A 21572-nucleotide genomic window follows, 5' to 3' on the forward strand; every position below is an offset into this window, starting at 1 on the left:
TCTGGAAGAGGGATGTCATCTTCTGACAGTTTCTGTGGTTGATGGGGTTCTTGTTCCCGTGACCTATCAATTTGTCTTTTCCTTCCCCTCTTAGGCCTGATGTTATTTGGATGCCCATGAGTTTCTTCCTGAAAGTGATTTCTTACTAAACAACTTTCCCAATTATCAACTATGTTTTGGAGATGAAATTCAACAAGTATTTTGACTAGACCATGTTGATACATTGTATTATCTATAAACTGAATTCTCCTCTGAACATTTCCTGACATCTTTCTAAGACTATTCAACAAGAAATATGGAAGGTTTCTCTCATTTTCTTCAAGAAAATTAATTAGCAACCGAATATGATAGAAAAACATACATCCAAACCTTCCTTCATAGGTAACAAAATTTTGGATTATTAGAAGTAGGTTCCTCCACTTACTTTTCAATGTTGTTCTTGGGATGCCCTTCTTGAAAATGGTGGTGTCCATGCTTGGTTTCTTCAAGAAAACCTTCTAGTCTTCTGTTTCAATACCTCTGTTCTTGAAGCATATCTCTCCAATTCGCAACAATCTAGTGGCTTTGGCTATAAATGACTCTGTCATTGTGAATTGGATGTCCCCTATCTCCACATCGACTCCATCAAAATCCCAGGAGAAGAATTTGGTCACTTCTCTATGGAAGCCATCGAATTTCTCTACAAATTCTAGCCACTGCGATTTCTGCAATAATTCTTTTATCTGTGAACACACCTCCAAAAATTTCTTCCGTGTTGGCTATGTTCTGACTATCACTCCCATGGCCAAGAAGCTTCGTTTCAAAATTGTTTTGTTTGACAGGGTAGGATGGCTTGGTAGGGTTTTTAGAGCGTAAAGGTCGAGTGTGTGAGTGATGGAATAATGAGAGCGTGGGTAGTGAGGGTATAAGGAAATAAGGTAGCATCTATCCGTTAAGATCATTCATGTGTATGTTTTTGGTGGTTGATTCAATGGATCGGAACATGAGTTATGATAACTGGGAGTGAATGGAAAATTATGTACAATTTGACACAACACGATCAACTCTTTGCAATAATGATTTTGATTTTTTTCGGTAGTACTATGTCTTATAATTCATATATGTAATGTTTGGATCCCTATTATTAAATTAAATAAGTGCATACATCTTGACCAACTTCAAATCAGAGTTGTCCTGGAAAATCTTTACAAATTCCTCCTTTGTAATTGGTTTATGATAGATCTTGAGTCAATGTCCATTCACTAAGAGAGGAAAATTTTCTTCATCAATAGTCCTAATTCTAACTCCCCCATTATCAAAAACATTTTCAATCTCATAAGGCCCAAGCTAGTGAGTTTGAAATTTTCCTTGGAAATTTTTGAACTTTGAATCAAAGGGTAATTCCCAGTCTCCTCGCTGAATTTTTTTTTCTTTGATGTATTTATCATGCGATCTGGATCTTTGTTGCTAGACTAAACTAGTCTTCTGGATAGCATCTTGCCTTATTTCATCAAACTCATTCAGTTGCCCCATTCTGCTTTTGTGCTTCTCATAAGTCAAGTCCCAACTTGATTGTTGTCTTGTAGGTCTAAATCTAGAACTCAATTGGAGATAGGACCTGCTTCCCATAAACAAGTTCATAGGGAGTATGTCCTATAGTGTTTCTCCATATGGTACAGTGTGCCCATAAAGCTTCTGGAAGCTTTTCTTCCCAGTCCCTTCTGTGTAAGTGAACTGTCTTGGTGAGGATTGCTTCAATCACTTTGTTGGTAGACTCTACTTCTGGATGGTATGGAGTAGATTTCCAATGCTTGATTTTATATTCTTCCACTATCTTTTGCACTACTATGGATGTAAATTTCTTTCCTTGATCTGTTACAATTTCTCTTGGGACACCAAAATGAGTAAAAATATCCTCAAAAATAAATGAAACTACAACATTTTAAGTAGCAAAAAAAAGTTCTTTAGCTTCTACCCATTTAGTAACATAATCAATGCATACAAGTATATAATTTTTTTGTTTTGAAGATGGATTAATTGGTCCAACAAAATCCAAAGCCTATTTTTCAAAGGGTTCAATGAGTACCTGAGGCTGTAGAGGAATTTCATCTAAAGGAATAGGTTTCCCCATTCTTTGATAGTTATCACACCTCTTAACATATTCCTTGGCATCCTTGAAAAGGGAAGGCCAATAATATCCTAAGTGAAGGACTTTATAAGCATTTCTTTTGTCAAAAAAATGGCCCTCGCATGGTTCATCATGGCATGCTTTAAGTATTTCAGGTATTTCATCTTCTCTTACACACCTTTGGATGATCATATCTGGTCCTGTCTTGTATATTTATTCATTTATCCATGAATAAGATGCACTTGTTTGGATTATTCTTCTCTTTTCTCTAGGAAACAAATAAGAGGGTAACTTCCCTGAAACTAAATAATTGGCAATATCTGCAAACCAAGTTGATTTAGTAGATACTGCAAAAATATATTCATCAGCAAACTTGATCCGAATTTAAACAGGAATGCAACAAATTACAGAGATAACCATAAACACAAAGATGCAGTGGAAATAATACTTCATTTCATTAATGTAAAATACTGAAATATGCTTACAAACAGAAATGGAAATAAACCATCTAGGGTGATGGTAGCTTATCTCTGAGAAGAGATGTGGTGGTTATATGCCTCTGAATTGTGTTACAATGAGGCTCAAAGACATATTTATTGTTGAGAAACAATGGAAAGCCCTAAACATCATAAAACCTAACCCTAGAAGATGAAACACCAAACTGTGAGCCTCGTTTGGATAAATTGGTACATCAATTTCCCAGGGTCATAACTTTGGCACACGATCTCCATTTGACGCGCACAATATCTCGTTAGAAATATCTATTCGAGAAATACAACTTTGGGAAGAGCATCATTAGCCCATGGACCCATGTTGCTCCTATTTTTCCAAAAAAATGTCGTTTAGGGCCTCAAAATGGCTCCGGAAGTTCAGGACCCGAAAAAACTGCTAAAAATAGTAAATTGTGCTACAATTAAGGAAACTAAAAAGCTGAAAGAAACAATGGTGGAGGTCCCAGTGGACTTGGCAGGTGGCCACCAATATCCACCTGGATCATTTCTCCCCTCTTAGGAAGCAATGGTCCCCATTGCATTGAGTTCCTCCATGAGATGAGGAAACTTCTGCTAAACTTGGTCCCTGGTGAGCCACTTGCCCTGGTGAAGGAGTTGGCTTGCTTTGACAACTCGATACAGTTGGATATTTTGCTGGTGAGTGTGCTTGATCTGTGTGTCCATGATCCGATCAGTTGTAGCTTGTTCCATGCAATCTGGGTTTAACTCTGTGGGTGTGAGTTATTTTGCAATGTCGAATGTGTCTAGTAATGGTAGAAAGAATGGTCAAAGGTGGTCCACATTGAACACTGGGTGCAGGCCAAGGAATGGGGGAACGCTGAGCTCAAATGCATTGTCTCCCACAGCATTGGTAATGGTGTAAGGACCATATCGGAGTGGTCTAAGTTTCTGATAGGCTCCAGTAAGGTGTTCCTTTTGCAAATGCAACCAGACTTTATTGCCCACCTGAAACTTGTGTGGCACCTGATGTTGATCATGTCGCTGCTTGTACTTGGCATTTGATTTCTCTAGAATGTCATGGACCTGCTGGTGAATATGTTGGACGTGCTCAATGAAGTTGTTTGCCTTATCTGTTTCAGAATGGACATGAGTCGAATCTGCGTGAGTAGCTGCAAATGGCATGGCCACATTAAAGGGACATAGTGGCTGGAATCCTAAGCCCACCTGAAAAGGGTTGTGGCCAGTCGAGCTATGGAGAGGCCGGTTGTAGTTGTGCTGAACATAGGGGAGGCTCTCATCCCATGTGCGTGGATGCTTTGAGTTATACATACGCAGAATGTGTATGATCATCCTGTTGACAACCTCTGTCTGGCCATCAGTTTGAGGATGGAAGGTTGTGGACTTAGTGAGTTTCGTGTCCAGCATCGACCAGAGACTGGACCAAAATGTACTGAGGAACCTACTGTCCCAGTTTGAGATGATAGACTGTGGAATCCAAAAGTGTACCCACACTCGTTCAAAGAAGATTTTAGCAATGGCTTCTGCTGTGATATTCTTCTTGCAGGCCACCATAATGGCCATCTTCGAGAACCTATCGACAACCACAAAAACACAGTCGTTTCCATGCTTAGTGGAAGGAAGTTCTGACATGTAATCCATGGAGATGGATTCCTAGGGTCGACCAGGGGTAGGCAGCGGGGTATAGAGGCCTTGCTTCTAAATGGTCAATTTGGCAATGGCGCAGGCAGTGCATGATCTTATGTACTTCCCGACATCATGTCGAAGATTCAGCCAATAGAAATACATCTGCAGTATTGCCACCATTTTCTCAACCCCGAAATGCCCAGCAGCCCGACTGTAGTGTGCTTCCCAAATCATCTTGGCACGCTCGCTTGAAGGAACACAAAGGTGACCCAGGTGGCATAACAGGGCATCCTCGAGATGAAAATCTAGATTATGTTGACCCTCCAAGAGTGTCTGGTATGTGTGGTTGAATTCTAGGTTGCTTTTGTAGAGAAGTGTCCATTCATAAGCCTCGTTCCCGCAAGAGTTGAGCATGGTGGTTAACGCCATGATCGGTGGTCGACTGAGGCAATCTGCAACATTATTGGTGTTGCCCTTCTTATACTTCATATTCAAATGGAACTATTGCAGGTATATGGACCACTTCTGATGGCGATCATTCTGCAATTTCCCTTGGGTTTGTATGAACTGTAGGGGTCGGTGGTCTATGTGGATGACCATTTCCTTCCCCAAAATGTAATGCTTACATTATCGGCAGGCTTGCACAATGGAATACATATTTTTTTCATAAGTGGGATACTTTTGGACTATGTCTGAAAGTGTCTCACTATGATATGCCACTGGGTGCCCGTGTTGAGTAAGTATTGCCCCAATAGCATAGTCAGAGGCATCTGTCTCGACCTCAAATGGTTGTTACAAGTCTGGTAATGTGAACACTGGTGCCGAGCAGAGGTGATATTTCAACTCTATGAATGCCTCCTATTGAGATTCAGACCAAAATAATTTTGCTTTCGCTCCTACCTTGGTGACTTGAGTCAAGGGCCAAGTGATATGAGAAAATCCCAACACGAACCTGCAGTAGAAGTTGGCAAGACCTAGAAAGCTACGGAGCTCTGTCAGAGTGGTTGGAGATGACCAATCCTGAATGACTTGGATCTTGGCTGGATCCACATGCACCCCCTGTTCATCAATAATATATCCCAGATATTGAACCTGGGTCATGCCAAAAGTGCATTTCTCCGAATTGGCACATAACTTGTGTTGCCGCAGTGTTTGGAGAACCTATCGGATGTGGTGGAGGTGCTCTTCCCAAATCTGGCTGAAGATCAGGATGTCATCCAAGTATACCACTACAAATGAGTTGGTGAATGACCACAAGATGTCATCGATTAACATCATGAAGGTTGCAAGAGCATTCATCAATTCGAAGGGCATAACCAACCACTCGAAAAGTCCCTCCTTGGCTTTGAAGGCAGTCTTCCACACATCAGAGGGTTAAATTAGTACCTGGTGATATCCTGAATTCAAATCGATCTTGTTGAAATATTTTTTCCCCTTCAGTTGGTCAAGGAGGTCATCAATTCGTGGGATTGGGTACCTATTACAGGCAGTGATCTTGTTCAACACCCGATAGTCAATACAGAGTCTCCAAGTCCCATCCTTATTTTGTACCAATACGATCGGGCTCCCACAGGTTGATGAACTCGGATGGATGTGACCTTTCTACAACAACTCCTGAATCTTCCTCTTGATTTCATCGTTCTCCAGAATGGAGCGCCGATATCTTGGTCCATTGGGTAGCGGCGCACCTGGGGTTAGATCGATGGAGTGCTTGACCTGACAGTGCAGAGGAACCCCTGCGGGGGAGGTGAAAATGTCCTCGTACTCCTCAATGATCTTGTCCATCTGTAGTTTTCGTGCAGAGGGGACTTGTCTGGAGGTCATGGCCACCATCTTCTTCTTTCTTTGAGGGCACATCATCAACAAAACAAATTTCCCAGTTTTGGAAATGAGCTTATTGCATTGTTTTGAAATAACCAAAGAGATGAGGTGGTGCTACCCCCAGTATCCTGTACAAATTATTTCCCAAAGTAACAATAACAACACGTGACCTTGATTAATATACAACATGTCACTTCCACAAGTATGGTTATCCAAATAATACATCACAAACTTCAAGGGGAGAAATGTCACACAATACCTCATTCGTGAAGGGGTTGATGTTGTATGGAAGGCGACACTGCTGGCTCACGTAAAGATTCCATCCTTAGTGAAGCCACCCGATGGTGTATGGTTGTGGATGTGTTGTGGTCGGTAAGCCCAACCGCTTCATGACCTTTGCCGAAATGAGGTTCTTTCGGCTCCCGCTGTCAACAATGAACTGTAGCAGGGAGCCCTTTACCCACATCTGGGAGTGGAAGAGGCACTCCTCCTCTAGATCTTCAGGTTCCTCCTTCTGTATCTTTGTGGTGGTAACGGTAGCATTGGGCTTTGCATCGATAATCTGCTTCCCTTTGTCATTCTCCTTGTCGGGTTCTGACTCAAAGTCGGAACATGCATCTAATTCTGAAACCTTTAACTCGGGCACCAATGACTGCTTGGCCAGACACTCACTTGTGTTGTGAGTGGAGCTCTTATGGAACTCACACAAATTTTCCCGTGACCTTTTTCAGCGTCACGACGCTATTCTTTGCTTGCAGCTTTGGCGGGTTGTCTTGGGCCACCCCGCCTTGGCTTTGTCCTTTGTTCTACGGTTTGGGGGAACCTTTCCCTTGCTTCGGATTCACAAATCCAAAGTCTAGCTTCTTTTGTTTAAACTTTTGCTCGACCTTGATGGCATATCGGTATGTCGTGCCAAGCGAGGAGATGTTCAGGAATTCTATTTTTTCCTAGATGTACTTGTGCAGGCAGCTGCGTATTCGAGTATCAAATGATACTCTGGATCCTTGATACCCAACTTTGTGCAAAGGGTATGGAAAATATTGGTAAACTCCAACACATCTTGGTCCCTTCCCTGCCGCAGCGTGGTCCACTTTATGTATTGATCCTCATAGCTTCCGACATGGTAGTATTGCTCCTTGATGACATCCCGGAATGAATTCCACGTGGGTGCAACTGAAAATAGTGAGCCTGTACTTTCATCCTTCTACTCACAGTAGGTTTCCCACCAGTCCTTGACATGGGGGCTGCTTTGAGAAGAGCGAAAATAATTTTTTCCCGACTGGACCAATCATGAACAGAAAGATAACCCTCTAGCATATTTAACCATTTATCGACGACATATGCGTCTATTTGACCCTTGAATATGGGGATTTCAAAATTAACTTGTACCTTAAACGGTGTGGTGTTTCCAGAGTAGTTGTTGGAAGATGATGTGTCACCCTTGGGTAGCTGTTAAAGGATCTGGGCAAAGTTGTCCATCATCACATTCCTTTGTCGCTCAAGGCCTTCTTCGAGCAAGATTTTGATAAGATCTCCTGCCCCCTCGTATTTCTTTTCATCTGCCATGGGAGTTTGTCGAGATTTGCGAGGCTGGTCTTGCAAAGGTTCGACCAGTTCAAGCCTTAAGTCCTTATATCCCGACCTCGTTGGGGAGATGGAAAGAAAAACAGAGAAAAAGCAAACCGCTCTAATACCATTAATCTGAATTTAAACAGGAACGCAACAAATTATAGAGATAACCGTAAACACAGAGATGCAGTGGAAATAATACTTCATTTCATTAATGTAAAATACTGAAATATGCTTACAAACAAAAATGGAAATAAACCAGCTAGGGCGATGGTAGCTTATCTCTGAGAAGAGATGTGGCGGCTACATGCCTCTAAACTGTGTTACAATGAGGCTCGAAGGCCTATTTATTGTTGAGAAACAATGGAAAACTCTAAACATCCAAAAACCTAACCCTAGAAGATGAAACGCCAAACTGTGGGCCCCATTTAGGTAAATTGGTACTTCAACTTCCCGAGGTTGTAACTTTGGCATATGATCTTCGTTTGATGCGCACAGTATCTCGTTAGAAATATCTATCCGAGAACTACAAATTTGGAATAGCAACATCGATCTATGGACCCACGTTGCTCCCAATTTTCCCAAAAAACGTCATTTAGGGCCTCAAAACGGCTCCGGAAGTTCAGGACCCGAAAAAACTACTTAAAATATTAAATTGTGCTATAATTAAGGAAACTGAAAAGCTGAAAGAAACAATGGTGGGGGTCCAAGTGGACTTTCCGGGGGGCCACCAATATCCACCTGGATCAAAACTTATCCTCTACAGGTGTATCATCGTTATCATTTTGAATTGTAGATAAAAAGTCAACAATTGTGTTTTGTTTTCCAGGTCGGTCTAGAATGGTGATATTGAATTCTCGTAGTAGTAATAGCCATCTTGTTACTCTACCATTAGTAACTGGTTTATTCATTAAATATCTAATGACAAAATGGTCTGTATGAACAAAAGTTTCATAGCCAGTAATGTAATGTCTAAATTTATTAATGGCATGAATTACAGCTAAAAAGTCATTTTTAGTTACAGTATAATTTAGCTCTACAAGAGTTAAATTTGTATTGGTATAGTAAATCGCATAAGGAGTGACGTCTTTTTGTCTTAACATAGCTCCTAGAGCTGTGTCTTAAGCATTAGTTGATATATGAAAACAAACTTTCCAATTAGGTCCTTTTAAGATGGGTGCTTCAAAGATCTTCTTTTTCAATGTTTCAAAATCCTTTTGACAATTAGAGTTCCAACTAAATTCACAATCTTTGGTGAGGAATTTGAAGAGTGGATATGTAATCTTTGTGAAGTTTTCTATGAATCTTCTATAATATCTAGTAAAACCAAGAAAACTCCTAACATCTCGTTGACAACTTGGGGTTGATAATTTGGAAATAATTTCTACCTTAGATGAGTCTACTTTAATTCCATTTCCTGAAATATGGTGACCTAAAACAATTCCTTCATTAAACATCATAAAACATTTTTCATGACTTAATGAAAGATTTGCTTCTTTGCATCTTATGAAAACTTTTTCTAAGTTTTCAAGTGCTTCTTCAAAATAATTTCCATAAACCGTGAAATCATCCATATACACTTCCACACAATCATGAATAAGATCAGAGAGAATTCCTAGTCCTGCTCTTTGGAATGTTGTTGGAGAATTGCATAATCCAAAAGGAAGTACTCGATAAGCATAAGTCCCCCATGGACAAGTGAATGTGGTTTTGTCTTGATCTTCAGGTGCTACCTGAATTTGATTATACCCACTAAAACCATCCAAAAATGAGAAATATTTTTTTCCTGCTAATGTATCTAAAATTTGATATATCAAAAGGAAGTGGAAAGCGATCTTTCAAAGTTTCTTTATTCAATTCCCTGTAATCAATGCATACTCTCCATTTTCCATTTTTCTTAGGAACTATTACTAGGGGTGAAACCCATTGATTGTTTGATATTGGATAGATTAAATTTACATTTAACAGTTTCTGCAATTCCTCTTTAACAATTTATTTTAAGTTTGGATTCATTCTTCTTTGTGATTATCGAACTGGTATAGCATTTTCTTCAATATAAATATGATGCATTCATGTTTTAGGATCAATTCCTTTCATATCAGTGTATTCCCATGCATATGAGGAAGAGTGTTTTTGCAATATTTCTACCAATTTCTTTTTCTGTAATTATTCCAAGTTTTCATTGATGTTCAAGATTTTCCCTGCAAAAATTTGTATTAAAGAATTTCTAAACTTTTCCATAGAGTGTAAAGACATTTGTCTAGATGATAGTTATTCAATATTACATTGTTCTTGAAAAAATTGATTATTGACACGATATAAAGAAGGTTCATTATTTTCTATTGAATTTAAAATTTGATCCTCCTCATTTATTTATGCAATAGTGAAAACTGGTTGTATATCATTATCATCATCTATCCATTCTTCCTTTTCTACTTCTATCATTGTTTTTGCAGGTGGGTACAATGTAAATTTCTTTTTCGAGCTTCCATCTAAGATAAACATGTCCCCTAATCTACAACTGATAAAAGCATATATTGTAGCTAACCATGGCCTTCCTAAAATTAATGGATCTCCTAAATTATTCCTGGGTGTTAGAATCATGAAATCAATAGGATATTCCCAAGAATATAAGGATACATATATATCTTCTAACACACCATCAATTTTAATTATAGACCTGTCTGCTAATTGTAACAATGTTAGTGTGTATTGAAGATTAGGAAGCTTCAATTTATCCATAGTTTGTTTGCTCATTATGTTTATGGATGCTCCTAGATTAATCAATGTGTTTGATATCTCAATTCCATTGATGTGTGTTTTCACAATAGGGCTTCCTGGATCTAAATATTTTTGAATTATTGTTTTCCCCATCATGATATTTGCAATTTTCCCGACTAGTTGAATTCTTTTTATTTCTTTTCTTTTTCTTCCTGATCCTTTGATACTCAATTCCTTAATTGTTTTTGCAAAAATCTGTATTTCTTTTATTGCTTGTAATAAAATAATTTCTATACAATTTTTTTTTTAATTCATCTAACATATCATAATCAAGCACTATGATTTTTTTTTCTAATCCTTTATCAATTTTCAACCCTTTAGGAAAAGGTGGTCTTGAGATAGATACTGAAGGTTGTTCTATAATAGGAGTATTATTAGAATTTGTGGGATTTTTTTGTGTTTCAATATTTTCTTTCTAAGGAAGGGAAATATCTTCTTCGGAGTTATTATTATCTTTTTTAGAATTCTTTTATGTTTCCCGAATAACAACAGATGATTTCTTCCTTTCTAATACTCTACCAAAACTTAATTGAACATTGTTAAGATCTAATGGAGTTATCATATAAGTTTGAGGATTTTGTCCTTCTAAGTTGTAAACAGGTTGTGAAGTTTTATTGTTTGGAGTTGGGAGTGGTTGAATGGGTAATTGATTTGGTCTTTGTGAAAATGGAAAAGAAAGTTGTGGATTTGTATTTTGAGCTTGAGCTCGAGGTAACTGGTTGGTTTGAGGGAAGTATTGTGGTGGAAAATTTGGATAAGGTGGAGGATATTGTTGATATTGAGAATATCTTCGATAAGGATTTTTCCATCCTTGATTCCAAGATTATGGTTGAGCCCAAGGCTGCCATGGCATAGGTGGATTCCAATTATTTGTGAATATTGTGCAAATGGTTGAGGATTAAAACCTTGAGTTTGATTTGTTTGAGGATTTTGCCATGGTCTTTTAGCAATAAAGTAAAGAGGGTCCACCTGATTTGGCATTCCTTCTTCATTAAACACAACCTTAAGACCTGGTATAGAGGGACATTCTTTTGTATCGTGCTTTTCCGAACATATAACACATGTTTCTATCCTTTTGAAATCTAAAGGAAATTTTCTTAGAGTATGTTTCTTTCTACACCTAGGACAAAAGATGGATAATGCAACATTTTCAGCTTTCTGCTTGTTTTGCATTTTAAGGGTGTCAATTTTCTCACTGAGTCTCCCTAAAATATGTGTTTTAAAGTTATCGAGCAAACTACCTATTTCTTGCCTACTTACTGTCTCGGCTGCAGATTTATTTACTCTTGATAAAATAGGTTCCCTTGAACTTTTTCTTGTTCTTACTTTACCTCTTGAAATATGTACACATAGATCACAAATATCTGCAAATGGTAACCGAGAAATATCTCCTTTTCCCATTAGATTGAGAATATCAAACCACTCATCTTTAATAGATTTGATTAAGAGATCTTCCAAAGTTTCCTCATCCAGATTTTTGATTTTTTCCCTTTTGATATTATAAACAAATATTTCGACAAAGTCTTCAAGATTCTCATCTTCTTTTTGTACCATTTTGAAGACTACATATTTGATGCTATGAGGCCTACAATAATCCTTACATTTATCTAAGAATGCATCTTTCATTTGTGCCCATGTCCTTATAGAATTGTTTCTAAACTCATAAACCATTTTAATGTTGCAACCTTTAAGGTGGCAGGGAACAATTTTAGTTTTTGAGCATCATGCAGATAATCATATGATCTACATAATAGTTCTAATTCAAAGAGAAATGTCTTTGGGTCTTCACTTCTTATTCCATGAAAATTGGGGAGAATATAAGGCGAGATATTTTTCATTGTTAATGTTGTATCTTCATCAAGGATAGGGAACCCAAAAGGTTTGAAGTAAGTTTCTTCCTCTTCTTCTTCATAAGGAACTTCCAACTCTTGAGCTAGAATTTGTTCTCCAATTAAAGAAAGAAAAATTATTCCAGTTGTTGGAGATGTAGGATATACTTCTATCACAACCTCTGTTGATGAAGTTGGTGAACCTTTAGATTGGATTTTGGATCTCAAGGCTTCAGGAAGTCTATATTGGTCTACTATGGATGGAATTCGAGTTTGTGTCGGTGGTGTGGCACTACGAGGTCATGGTGGAGTGAGTGATGATGTATGAATTAAAATTCTTTCGTGACCTACAAACCTACATCTAGAGTCTCTTTCCCTATGCATGTCATTTTTTTATTTGATTTTTTTTAAGGCTTCTATTTACACTTCCCCGACAACGACACCAAAATGTTTGGTCAATTTAATGTTCTTAAATTGCAAGCATAAATTATCGACCTAATTTTGTAAACTTATGAAGTGCAGGTGCACTATATATTCTAGAAGCCTATTCTTTCGTTTGTAAGATGATGGTTATGTTTGCTTTGAGATTTTCATTGTTATCCAGATTCCTATTAGAGTTATATTTCTACAAATTAATATGTGGAAGTTAAGCTACTATTAGATTAATCTATCGTGTCATATCTACTAGAGTATCATCCTAAAATATCCTATGTTATTCATCCTAAAATTGTGAATCTATCTAAACACCTTGCTGCTATGAAACAGAGCATTAAAATTCAAAATATTCTAATGATCCTCCAAAAGCTTGTTGAAAAAATATATATACAAATTCTGATTCTAAAGAGCATGAAAGAAATCTCTAATTGCAGACTACATGATAGATGTACGTTCTAATTCTAAAAAGCATGAAAATACTAACTGTAATGAAGCGAAAAACTTTGAAGAACTAAACCATTAAATGACTGTAAGCATAAACGAAATAACGAAATGGTAAACAAAATAACTGAGTTATAACAAAATAATGAAAACAACAAAGTAAGGAAACTGAACTAGAATGCATTGATAATGTGATAACAGAAAGCGATTAAATGAAAACAATATAGAACGATGAAATGAAATAAACTAAAACCTTAATTGCTTGCAGGAGCCTTCCACATCCAGTAGGTGTCAATCACACTCACATATACATCCAATCACAGAAAGGTAACTACAAATTAATACGAGAACAAATGTTTGTTTCACAATTCTTCAGCAACTAACTATTACTTCTTCTCTGTTATCATTTACATAGGATTCATACTTATATATAAAATGTGTGCTCAAAAATTTGAGACTTCTACGCTTATAAGTATGTTGATTAATCCTTATTCAAATTTGAAACAAAACAGAAAAAAACGTTATTTCGTCAATTTGCTATTTGGAAAGAAAATCGAAGAAATGTGATGCATTCGGACTTCGGCTACTACGTGTTTGACCCATACCTTTGACTGCACCATTGTGTGACTCCTTTAGTGAATTGGCTTGATCGAATAGGAGGAGATCCATGAGGGGATCGATCCTCAACTAGACATGTTCTTATTTGCTTCATTAGTGCACCAGAACCCCACAAACCATGGAGGTAGCTACAGATTTATAAAATAACTACAGAATCATGTTAAATCTATAGCTAATGAAATATTTAACATAACAATAAGGCACATTAACGAATATGAAAAATAAGACATGTAAGAGTTTTTACCTTATCAAAATCTATGATTTTCTGCTTTTACTGAGTTGATAGTGATGATGAAAAAAAGGAAAATGTGGGAAAAAGGGTGTCAAAACAAAATAGTTATGGAACTCTACAATATTTATTACATATTGAATACTTTGAAGTCTTCATAGGACCAGGAAAAATCATCCTTGATTTCTATTAAGAGTGGATCTATGAAGTAAGTGAACTAACAAGGGGAACATTATGACCATATAAAAATCATCTTTTGATTTTCTCATGTTCCCATGTTTGTAGGGGTAGTTTATTCCGCCTTCCTAATGGATTCACTATTAATATAGGTGTATGGGTAGAAGCATCATTATAATCAAACATGGATAGCCCAAGCATACTCTTGTTGGTTTTCAATTGAATTATATCATTGGTTCCTCTTCTATCTCATGGAAAATGTGCAAGTCTTTGAATTCCTTGTTTGAAGGAATCTACATAAATTTTCATTAGTTTCAAAATATTTCCAAGAGTCAAAAATTTATTAGGTAATGCAACACTTGGGATCATATAGAAAGACTCCAACACTAGATCCTTGCTTGGGTTTGGCACCATCAAAATCCATGTTAAAAACCATTTCATCTTGTTCATGAGTAGGAACATGAAGATATTCTTTATATAGCACACTATAAGTAACCATCCAACTTCTCAGTAAGGCACATGTCTTATGTAGAAGGAAGTAGGTAGAAATTGTTCTCAATATTTCAGTTCTATTGTAATGACAAACTTGCAACCTATCGATGAAAGGTGAAGTGGGTTCCTTCCATCAAATAGAAACCCTATTTGACGTTAGTGGACCACTCCCTTCCTAAAATCATGCCATATGCCTTAGGTATTTATGCTACACTCACATGTTTGAGCATGCTCACATTAGAAGCTTGATTAAAATAAATGGATAAACCTTTCATATAACCCATTGTTTCTACAATTCTTTATTCCAAAGCTAATAGATATTTACAAGGACCTATGCACTCAAGACATATTCTTCTCGTAACTAAAAAAGGGATGACATCATGTCTTGCCTATGTGTCAATGACACAATTATGGAGTAGGAAATTGGAAACCTTTACTAAAACATAAAAATGAGGAACTCTAGGATCTAAATAAATAACATTATATTACTCCTTTGGTTGAGAGGATGCATCAATCAAGTTAGAGAGTGAGTTGGCATACACCACTTGGTTAGAACTATGAGTGTCCCATTCATTTAAGAGGAGGAGTTATCCCTTTCTCATCACTAGTGATTTTGATTTCTTAAAGATGCCTAGATATAAGAAGTATACATGTAGAAAGGAAGAGGCTCAAGACCCCTTCGAGGAAATTTGGTTGAACTTACACAAGGAGTGTAGAATTATGATCTGAGCTAAATTATTCGTAGTTCTACCCATGAGAATATCCAATGACAAAAATTTGAATCAAGAGCTCACTCAGTTGACACAAATTAAAGAAATTTTGAGGGGCCCAACTATTGTGATAATCACCAATACTTCTTCTCGAATCTTGTTAAGCTAAATGAGATAGATGAATCTTGCCCTAGGTTTATAGCCCTTGTATTTTATAAATGATGGAGTAGTATTTTGGGGTAATAAGTTTTGGGGATTTTCATAGAGGAGCATCGCACAACAAGGTTAGCTAAAGGATAACACACAAAGGTGTGAAGAATAAGGAAAATTATTAGCAAAATTTATATGTACTAGCCCAGAGTAATGTTTACTTTCGCATAGTAATGTTTGCTTTCCCATAGTAATATTTACTAACCCGTAGTGATAATTTACTACTAAGGGATTTTTTTGTCAGTTGGGTCCACATGTAAATCTATAAATAGATTAAGGTAGAGGGGTAAAAGATATAACTTGTTTGTACACCTTGAGATGGAGACATATAGTCTTGCTTTGCAATGATAAATGATTCACTAGGATGGTGAGCCACAATGGATATGAATGTGATGAAAGATTCATTATGTTAATAGAAAGATCGAGTTTTGGCCTATTATGTGTATTTACACAATGCTTAATGGCTTGCCTATTTATTATCACTTTAAATGTATGCATAATGGGATTACTGCACAAAACTGGGGTACAGTTCACTTTTTTAGGAATAAATAAGTAATAATATGTTGAAGATAAGAAATGATAGCTTAAGGTCCATGCATCCTTCATCACTACAAAATTATTTAGTTTCCATAGTTCCCCCTAGATTCCTCTAATGATATTTCACTTGCTTTCAGGTGTTGCCGAAAGGGTCGGTGTCTCTAGTGGTTTTATTGAAAAATTCTCTCAAACCCCGAGTTTTCCCTGCATGCTAACAAACGGTTCCATAGCCAAGATTGATATTTGTGGCTGAAGGGGATGTGGATACCTACTAAGGGAGAGATACAAGTGGGTGAAGGAAAAAGAACACGAGTTCTCCATACAATAGACTAGAAATCAATGAACTAGTCTTGAGAAATGGATGCAAAAGTATGTTTTTACATATTTTCATGAAATATTATTTGTTGAGTTTCCAATTATTTTGGTTGAGTGGTTATAAAGGTTGGCAGAAGAGCACAAAACTTGGTGCCCTATTGTAGAGCGTAGTTGGACTCCAAAGGGTTAACACCATAAATAAAAGGTTTCTTGTGTAGTTGTTTTTTGGTTTAATAGTGTGTTGTAAGGCTATATTGTTGAATTTGTTGTAATTTAGGGTACTTAGTCATATATTGTAGCTAAATGGAACTTCTTTAAGGGACCATGGGATGATATTTGATATCGTTGCCTACATGGATAAAAATAATGTTGTGTGAAAAAGGGGTTATGTCACTGGAATCTGACAACATGAGTAGCTAAATTTCTTTGTGTGCAATGGGAAGACTAGGGGATGACCAAAGAATGACTTGAGGGAAACATAGTATAAAGAACCAGTAAAGGCTGAATAATTTGAGAATGTTGAGGCATCATAGGGATAAAAGTGTAAAGAATTCAAGAAGAGTAAGTGTGCGCGCATCAGTGCAGGAGGAAAGTGAGATGAAAGAGGTAAGCAAAGTGTTGCATAGTGGGACAAGATCTCAACCATGTTTTTCATCTTTGCAATTATTTCAAGTTATGTGGAATATCCCTAAGAGGCTAAATTTAGGATCAATTTCCCTAACTTTTGGCAAGGTTATGTTATACACAAAGATTTATGATAGGATCAATTTGTTTTTATCATACTTCTAAGTGAATGGTTAGATTATTGTTAATATTTCATACAATTGAAGTTCTTTTTTTATTCTAGAACCTTATGAATATTATTCCTCTACGTTTTATGCAATAACAAGTCTTAAATCACTTAGTGAACATTGTAGTATTTGTTAAATTTTCTCCTTTTCCTCCTCTCTCCTTATTTGAAAAAAAAAAAAAAAAAATCATCTACCTTGGTTGGAAGCACTCCTCTTGATTAAATACCTGAAAGGTATTGTCCTACCATTCATTGAGTAGAGGCTAATTTGGATCAAAACATCTTTTCAAAAGCACTATTAGTGCCTTGGCATAATTTTCTAGCCAAAAACTATCTCAAGGGAAGAATAGACTCCATCTCCCGTGAATACCATAGTTTGTCATTTTTTTTCATTTGAAAAATGTCAGATGCAAGATGTCTATTCTATGTATCCTCTCTCCCTGCATTATTCACCACCCCACAACATCTCAACTCTTGGCTGATTTGATGCTTGCAGGATGTCGGATGCAAAAAATCACTTTTCCTCAACAAGCCACTCTTATCCTTCACTTCCACAACTTTTGTTTTGTCTTTTGCAACATCCAAAACATATATTTATCCACTTCCATACTCGAATTCTATACAATTCAAATTATAGGATACCTTATCTACAACTTCATTGTACCGCCCACCCTACATATTACATTTCCACATCTGCCATTTTGCATCTTGCATTAGTTAGATTATGTAATACACCTTTTTAAAACCCCGTAATTAATACTTATAATGTTGGAGATGGCTAGCATGGATATCTTAATAGACTTTATTTGATGTAATGTGCTTTTTATTTTATATATTATTAAAAATGTAAATAAGAGAGTATTCAACACAAATCTTAATATCTGAGAGGAATTGCGAAGAGGGATGGGAATTTTCCTATCGTACCTTGAATTAAATGTATAGTTTTTCAATTTGGCAATTGAACTACCCAACTACCAACAATTAATGAAAGGAATTAGGAAGTGGTGTTGAACTTATCCAAAGGTATTGGCTACATACCCATTATAGAGACATTTGAAGTAACCATGTATCCCAAGAGAGGGACCCCAAATTTTTATGCAAATAATTGTGTAGTGTGGTGGTATGTAAATAAGTAGAAGAAATGTAGAGAAGGGTGTGTGAACTAGAGAAAATTCATGGGATCAAATAGAACCATAATGAGTGTTGAGACTATGTCTATTAACAAAATCATGTAATAAGCCTTTGAGTCATAGAAAATCCTATGTGGAATTGTGATTTTAACTAAATTAGGATGAGGAAGTTAATGTGGAAGCCTTTAAGCTAATCTTGCGGAGACTTTTCTAAACAATCGTCTTAACTAATCACGTAAGGCACTAAAATGGGAAATACTAAGGAAAAATTGGATCAATGAAGGACTCTCTTTGTGTTATGTAGTCCCACAATGGTCATACTATGAGTGTTAATATGATTTGTAATGTAAACTTTAAGGTGATGGAAAAATTGCTTCAAGATGCTCACAAATTGCTCCAAGATTTGTTTTGGTAAGTGCTTCTTAAAATGCTTCCTTGCTTACAAATTTTTACTTCATTGTTCGTAGTTATAAGTTCATCACTGTTTCAACATCCAATCTTCACATTCATCACACAAGTCCAAGGATGAAACAGGTAGAGGCCTAAATGTGTATACAATCCATAGGTCAAATCTTCACTGAGATTGCAATACCCAAGATCCATCGAGGTTCAATCAAACTACTGTAACTTTTGCACCAGATCTTAACTCCAAGTATAAAATAAGGTATGAATGTTGAGTACAAGATCATGCACCTTATCCAAGAGACTGTGTGGGAATCCAAGCTTTTGTGGATGATTTTGAGGTTTTATGAAGGATTTTTAGGTTATGTAGTTTCCTATGGTTAAGTCCAAGCCTCCACTATAGTTTCTTCAGTTGTCAAATAATTCCAATTTGATTTAAAACCCAATCAAGATTTTCTTCTTCTTCTCGGCCCTAAGCTTCCTTTCCTCGATATTGTAAAGTTAACGGGTTGTGAACTGTATCTTACTTTATGTGATGGATGACTGAGATAGATAATAGAAATGAAGGTCTGTGATTTTATTTATATACATTATGTTATGAAAATGAAGGGATGTGACCCTTGGAGGGAGGCCGACATGATGTGGATGGGTATCAGAATCTTTAACATGACACAACGTGCAAAACTTGCGATATAGGAAATTTCGACGCAACGGACGCGATATTACATTAAAATGTTATGATAAATGCAATTGGGTCGGCAACCATATCAACAATCAGAGGTTAGGTATTATCGGAGGTGTCATTTCAAAAGTTCTGATAAAGTGGTCGATGCAATTTGATAATTAAATTATTAACTTAAATCAAGTCGAGTTTGCATATCGGAAATCAGAGCTTAGTTCTTATCAGAGGTGTCATTTCAAAAGTTTCGATAAAGTGGCAGATGTGATTTAATAATTAAATCATTAACTTAAATCAATTCAGGTTTGCATATCGGAAGTCAGAGAAGATCGAAGGTTATATGATATCGCATATCAGAGGTCAGAGGTTTTGAGTGGTCACACTTAATAAAAACGTCGATATGATGTTTCTCTGATAGGGTTTTATTATATGCATTGTGTTATATATGATCTCCATTGTCATGTCTTCAACTATGTCATCATATCATCTCCATGTTATCATATGATCCTCCATATCATCATGTGGTCTCCAACCATGTCATTATATGTCACCATCAAGTGTATTCATTAATGTAGGTCATCTTCTTGATATGGAATCTTCATAAGAACTTTCATCATTATGATCAATGGGCATCTTAGGGCAACATCATGGATCATGAGAATTTTCCATCACAAACAATGTCATATTGACATCAATGACAACCTTGACTAATATGAGGATCTAATATGAGGTTCCGCTGTGAGTCCTAATAAATTAGGCAATTTTTCAGGGGGTACAAGAGTGGTTTGGCGGAATGAGCGGGGGGGTCCCGCAATAGATATGGGTTTTCCACGTAACTTGGTTGTATTACGAGGTGGTTTCCCATGTGCCCACCCCCCCATGTTAGCCCACGGCAATCCTGGGAAGCCCTACAATATTTTTGGGCCATAAATCTGCCCATTCCCATAATAGTGTTATTCAAAGGTGGTCGCTTGTTAAATGAGGGGCCTATGGAAATCATGGGAGGCTTCGCAATCCTATTGGGCTATAGATCTTTCCATTCTCTCGATCATGTCATTCAAAGGTGGTCGCTCATTAAATGAGGACCCCATGGTAGCCTTGGGAGGCCCCGTAATATTGTTGGGCCATAGATCAATTAAAGCCTGAAATTGTATCATTTAAAGGTTGTTTTTTGTTAAACTAGCGCCACACACAATGAAAAGTTGAAAATACACAGTGAAAAAATTGGTGGATGAAGGAATTTTCTAGTGGCAACAGTAATGACCAATTCAACATCAAATTTTGGTATCATAGCATATTTGTTCTTGAACATGGCAAAAAGAGAGAAAGGAGTAGCTTGAGGAGCAATTGGAAGGAGATTTGTAGTTAGAGGAGCAGGAAGATGGAGACTTGTAGTGAATTCATTCTTATAACAGGAGATGAGGCACACTTAAGAGCATCCTCTCCTTAACAGTCGAGCACCTAAAGGTCCTTAACAGTCGAGCCTGCTTACGCATCCTTATCAGTCGAGCCCCGTTGCCGGTCCTCTCCCGTTGGTCGAGCCTGTTTACGCATCCTTAACAGTCCCAGTCAAGGCGTGTTTCATTCTAAGCAAAGGGTTAGTACCTAAGCTCAGTTTTCAGGGCTATAAATCTAGTGGTTTGATTCATAACATGGCATTTGTTCTAGGATTTGTTGTAATTAAGAGATTGGTAGCAATGAAATCATAGATGCCACTGAAGAAGGAGGGGACTCAACATAAGAGAAAATGCTAAATATGATAGCCAAAATGAGCACCAGATCAAAGATGGAAGTATTTATATATGAAAGTAATTTGAATGTTGATGAGTTGATGGATTGGATAGATTCCATGGACAATTATTTTGATTATGAAAGGACACCAAACACTATGGTGGGATGAAATGTAGGTAGATAGGAAAATAAAAGGCAAGTCTAAAATTAGAATCTCGGATAGAATGGTGGTAAAAATAAAAAAATGAATTCATGCCTAAGGATTACCAGTTAAATATTTTCATGCAGTTACAAAACCTTAGAGAGAAATCTACGATATGAAATAATATACTAAATAATTTTATAAATTAAACATTAGAGCTAGACACATTGAAGAGGATGTTAAGGAAGTTGCTAGATATCTTAATGGCTTGAGGTATGAGATTCAATATGAGATTGGTATCTTAACTATGAACATAGTCGGGATGCTTATG

The sequence above is a fragment of the Pinus tabuliformis genome, chromosome 8, assembly GCF_031772625.1.
Source record: "Pinus tabuliformis cultivar Carrire ecotype Pingquan chromosome 8, CPIR1, whole genome shotgun sequence".
NCBI classification, from domain to species: Eukaryota; Viridiplantae; Streptophyta; class Pinopsida; order Pinales; family Pinaceae; genus Pinus; species Pinus tabuliformis.